This window comes from Martes martes, assembly GCF_963455335.1.
Source record: "Martes martes genome assembly, chromosome: 3".
Taxonomy (NCBI): domain Eukaryota; kingdom Metazoa; phylum Chordata; class Mammalia; order Carnivora; family Mustelidae; genus Martes; species Martes martes.
In genome coordinates, this window is record NC_137890.1 from 51616879 (window position 1) to 51622878 (window position 6000).

A 6000-nucleotide genomic window follows, 5' to 3' on the forward strand; every position below is an offset into this window, starting at 1 on the left:
TGTTGGGGAGGGGGTCCATTACTGTGCTCTAGACACTGCACCAAGCACTTCACATTTAATCCTCACAACTCTGTGACGTCTGTCCTCATGAAGCCATCTTGCATATGGGGAAAGTGAGACTCAGAGAGGTAAAGTAAGTAGGAGAGACCTGCCTGAGGTCACACAGCTAATATCAGAAGGGGCTGGGATTAAAGTCGACTTCTGTCTGATACAGAACAAGAAATACTGCCTTACTCAAGCTCTCATTGTGTCTTCCCTGGGTTCCAGTACAAATCTCTCTGCTCTGCCTGTCCCTCTCCATCCCACCCTCCATACTGCTGCTGCAAAGACCTTCTCTAAACATCTGATCTCCCAGTTTACCATTAATACCTGCATGACTGCCCATCACCTTTAGGATAAAGTTGGCAGTGCCGTCCATGGCATCCCAGGCCCTTGGTGATCTGGCCCCTACCTCCCTCTCCAGACTCAGTCCTACTGCTGCCCTACTTCCCACCAGCCCACCTGCTATGCACACCTGGCACTTCAGCCACAAGGATCTACTTAGGTTTTCCCACTCCATGCCGGCCCTTCTGCCAGAATTGGCATTCTATTTCCTCTCCCCTTCTCCCCACTTTCCTCTTCTATGGTCCTTTCTTCTTATCCTTCAAAACTGCCCAAGAATCCACCTCTCCCAGCTGCCAGCCAGACTGGACAGGGGGCACCTCCTTCCTTAGCACTTACCAAACTGAAGGTAATTGCTGCTTAGCATCCCTATCTCCCCCGGTGGCCCATGACATCAAGGACTGTCTGTGTCTTTCATCTCTCTCTCCCCAGCACCTGGCTGGTTCATAATCAGGATTCAATAAAAAGGACTTGCTGAATGAAATGATTTACCAAGCCAAGCACAAAAGGTCATGGTCACACACCACAGCCAAGAGACTCTGCATCTGCAAATTGACATACCCCCCGCCCACATGGGGATGGTGCTAAATATGCCTCCAAATAAGACATGACCAATGGATCCAGCATCTCATCCACCCTCCAGCTGGCCTAGTGACAGGAGTGCTGAAAGGCCACAAAAATCGCACCAGCCACCTTACCGACTGAAGACCAAACAAACCTTCCCCATCTTCCAATCTCAACAAAGCCGCATGTCTGCGACCCAACTCAGCCACTCCCAGAAATGACACCATCATTCCTGGGACACCAAAATGACAACAAAAAAGACACCGTGGATCTGGAGATTTGACATGGCCCAGTCCACGCTGGTAACTAAAGCAACATGGCCCAAATTCAAATAATTGGCGAATCTTATACCTTGTTCTAGGCGAACACAGCAAACCATAGCTGATGAGGGCATCTAGTTGTTCTCTAAGCTAAATGTTGGATATTGGGCTCTGATTTTATGGAGACTTTGTCTAGTTTGCTAATTTTTCTTCCTATCAGTTCTAGGAACGCGGCTGTTGCGGAGGTGAAGGTTTGCTCCTAACGAATGTCCCTAGACCATCGGAGGAAGAACCGTGCTGTCGGCAGTCGTGGCTGAGAGGATAGGGATGGACTCTCCGTTTTATTCAGCAACTGACTCTCAGCCATCACTTAACCTCCTTGTGATTCACTCTGCTTATCAGCCCAAAGCCCTTAATCATGGGCCTCATTGGAGGCCTAAGAATGAACTAATGAAGATCCTGAAACGCAGCAGGAATGCTAAGAGCTAGGTCAGCCATCCCCACACATGGAAGAAATTCAATGTCACCATTCTGCCTCTGGAGTTCCTCCCTGTGCCTTTGCTGGGGCATCTCCCAGACGGCAGCTCCGTATGAATGCCACTAAAGAACCCATTCTCCCAAATTATCTAAATTTTTCCAGGTACCCCTGTGAAACTTTTTTTTTTAAAGATTTTATTTATTTATTTGACAGAGGGAGAGAGATCACAAGTAGGCAGAGCAGCAGGCAGAGAGAGGAGAAGCAGGCTGCCCGCCGAGCAGAGAGCCCGATGCGGGGTTCGATCCCAGGACCCTGAGACCACAACCTGAGCTGAAGGCAGAGGCTTAACCCATTGAGCCACCCAGGTGCCCCACCCCTGTGAAACTCTTAAGTATCTTCGTAAGTCCTTCAGTTCCTCATGTAACTTCGGGTGATTGTTGCTGAGAAGCACAGCCTGAGATGGGGATCCTTGTGAAAATCACTTATGGAAAACATGCTCTCAGGAGAACGGGAGGGAAGCCGGCATATGAGGGCAGGAGAAGAAAGCGCTCCTGAGAAGGGAGACGTCATGAGCCTTTGGCTGCTCACAGCGGCTAGGAAGGAGTACGCAGGCGTCCACTCTAGCTTCTCAAATCAGAATCACCAGGAGGGCTTGTTGAAACACAGAGTGCTGGGCCCCAGTCCAGAAGCTTCTGATACAATAGGCTTGGGGTGAGATCCTGTAATTTGTATTTCTGACTGGTTCCCAGGTGATGCTACTGCTGCTGGTCCAAAGACCACCCTTGGAGAACTACTCACAACACTGTGGAGATTATGCAGTGTAGAGCCAAGACATACCTTCTGTGAGTCTACCAGGTTTTACCCGGGAGTATTTCAGCTGTAGATTATAACTTTTAACCAGTGTCTGCTGTGTACTTAACTCTGTGCTTGTCACAGGCACAAAGAACAGAGAGAAAACCCCTGATCAGAGAGGAGGTGAGATGATGAGCATGAAGCTTGGAGCTCAAAAGGCAGGGCCCATTCCATCTACCAAGACATCAGCAGCCCCATGTCCCCATCTCCCCGTACCTCTCCACTACCACAGCACTTGGGTGAAGGTGTCAGTAGAGGTTAAAGAGGGCCTGGGAAAGTCTGCTGATGGCCATTCCATGCCCATAGATGGTTAGGCTCCCACTGGAGTGCTGTGCACAGCTCTGAATGGTACACCTTGGCAGGGACCTGGACCAACTGGGACGTGTCCTGAGCGGAAGGCTTAGCGGATGAGGGGACTCAGTGCAGTAACCTTTCATGGGAGAGATTTGGTAAACAATCCATAACAATGCATGATACTCAAAACTAAGATGGGCTACCCTAAGAGGTGGTAATTCTCTATCTCTGGAAACGTCCAAACCAAGGTAAGACAATCAGCTGATGGAATAAGGGGTGAGGGGATCCGGTTTGGGGGTCAAATAAGGTAGCCTTTAAGTTTCCTCCCAAGCTTATTTGTTATTAGTTTATGCAAATTCTTGTTATCCCCCTTCTTCTACTCTCCAGGCATTCTTAGGGTCCTGTCCTGCTCTGATTCTCAAATGTTGGAAAGCTTAGCACTCTAGCTTTTATTCCATTCAGCTTGCAAGAGCCCTTAAATCCCATCCAGTTTTCTAAGAAGAGCCAGAGTAATTCCTGCTTTCCTGGTTGGATGTTTGGGGGATCTGGAAGACTAGGTCTATTATTTTCTCCTTTTATGGCATAAAATCCAACTCTTGTCCCTGTGAAATTGCCTTTGATTTCTTGTAAGGAATTTTTCAAGAAGGTTTTTAAAATATACAGCTGACAATGACAGCCCTCTGTCACTGATCATGATGAGTAACCCCATCTCACAGAAAGGAAAACTGAGAGCAAAAGATTATCAGAAGCAGGTATCCTCCCTGTCCTTTCATTAGCCTCACCACCTCACCCCTCTCTCCAGTGCTTATTAAATGTTGATATTTATTCAACATAAGTCTCCAGGCTTATGTTCATTTTAAATCATTTAAGAATTGAGTCACTGGGGTTGTGCTTTGGCCAACCTCCCGCATTCACTCATCCCAGATCCATGCTCTAGAATACAAAGGGGCTGTGATTCATTTCTGCTCTTCTGCTTCACTAATCAGAGAAGCCTATTGCTCTTGCCATGCACTGAGTGATATAACGGAATTTTCTAGTCTGAGGGCATTAGATTCAGATGCAGCTAAAAAAAAGTCAGGCAATCTGATTTACTGTAGCTGTGGAGAGGTGGGAAGGAAAAAGAGCAAGACTGGGTTGTTTGTGCTCTCTCTTGCTCCTGACTAGGACACAGACAGCTCCAAACGTGCTTGACCCAGTCATCCATGTGGGCTCACATAACTCCGTCCAGACAGGGAGGAATGGACAGACTGAAGCAGTGCACAGACAGCCAGTTTATAAGAAGCATCATCAAAATCCCCATGGAATTTAACTAGATGCACAACTAGTTTCCAGAACTCCTTTGAGAAAGAGAACTGCATGCAGTTGGCAAATTGGGATTAGGGAAGGTGGGGAGAAATCAGCTGCTGACAGCCCACCACTCTAAGGAACATCTGTCCATTAAAGGTGTTGTCTTTAATTTGCTGAATGGGGCAGGCAAGTTTGGAGAACGCTGAACTGCTAGGAGGAAGAGAGGATGCTTATCCTCTGCCTTTTCTCACTGCCATTCTTCAAAATAAATGTGCAATGAATATTTAAAGGATATAGGCTTAGGGGACTTAAATCTTGTTTGTAATGTTTTATTTCATTTATTTAAATAGATCTACAATGAACATGACAAAACATTCACATTTGTCAATTTCCGTTGGTTGGGTACATGAGTGTTTGTTTTTGTTGTTATTGGGTTTTGTTTTGTTTTTTCTTCTAACCACAACAAAAGAGTATGGCTTTGAAGGATCACTTCATTTCTTAGCGTGCCCCAGGCTTCCATAGGTCTTTAATCCGCAATACTATTACTGAGCCACCCTCCCCCACCCTCACTTCCTACCCCCAACTGAACGCTGCTCTGGGCAGAAGAAATAGCAACGTCTGAGTGGTAAACATAATCACAGCCCAAAGACATGAGCATATATGTTCTCTAGTCAGAGAGAAGCCAAGAGGGTCTGGGATACATGGATAATGCCTCTGGCAGCCCATCTCTCCTCCAAAGAGCACCTCAGAGTCCACGACACCACTTGGCCAATTACGTAGAGTGGCAAGAAGAACAAACCTTACAGACCAGGGTTTAGGCATTACGACAGATTTGTGAACAGGCCAGGATCTCCGGGCACTCCAAGAGGGCTCTATCAACAGATCGCGAGCCATCCCCCTAACACTGTACCCAGGCACCTCTATATAAACGTTGACTTCATGATGTTCACACCCAGATTAGTGTGGCCATGCTCCTGGGATTAGACACAGTCGCCTTTTATTTAGAAGGACCTTGTCCTTTCAAGCAGCAAACATCGAGGCAAGAGACAGAAAAGGAGAATTCAGACTGGCCTTCTGGTAGACCAGAGCAGGGATGGCTCCCAATCGACTGAGTCTGGACATAAAGGATTCTGGATGGGCTGGAGGTGACTCTTAGGAGGTAAAGTGTTAAAAGTCATGATTCTCAAAATATGGCCATTGAACACCTAGGGTAGACCCCCTAGAATCTTCTGGAAGGTCCGCAAGGGAGCATCACTTTTCATAATAACACAAAAATGTTAGCCTTTTTCACTGTGTTGACATTTGCACTCATGAGGCAGTGGGGGATAAAAAAGTGCTCGTGCCTTAACATGAATCAAGACAGGGGCACCAGATGATCATCGTATTCCTCACACTTGTGAGAAAAAATGTCCCCAAGAACAACCTTGATGAAGCAGTAATTATTACTTTTATTAAATCTCAACCATCGAGTATGTCTTTTTAATATTGTCTGTGATGAAGTGGAAAGTACACATAGAACACCTTTGCTACAAACAGAAGTACGATGGTTGTCTCAAGGAAAAGCCCTACTGTGACTAAGTCACAGACTGAACCAGCTGCCTGTCTGTGGGAACACCACTTCCACCTGAAAGAATGACTGGCCAATAGCTATGGTTATTCAAATGTGGGTATTTGGCAGACATGTTGAAAATTAATCAAGAAAAAAAAAAGAATCAAGTAAATCTGTCACTTGAAGGACAGCAATGATAGTGCTTGTTCAATAATGAGATTTAAACTCTCAAGGTAAAGGTAGAATTTTGGGAAAACTGTGGGCTTGACAGTTATGCAATGCTTAAAGACTTTCTAAATGAGATTGGTAGTTACATTAACAAATATGAATGCTTC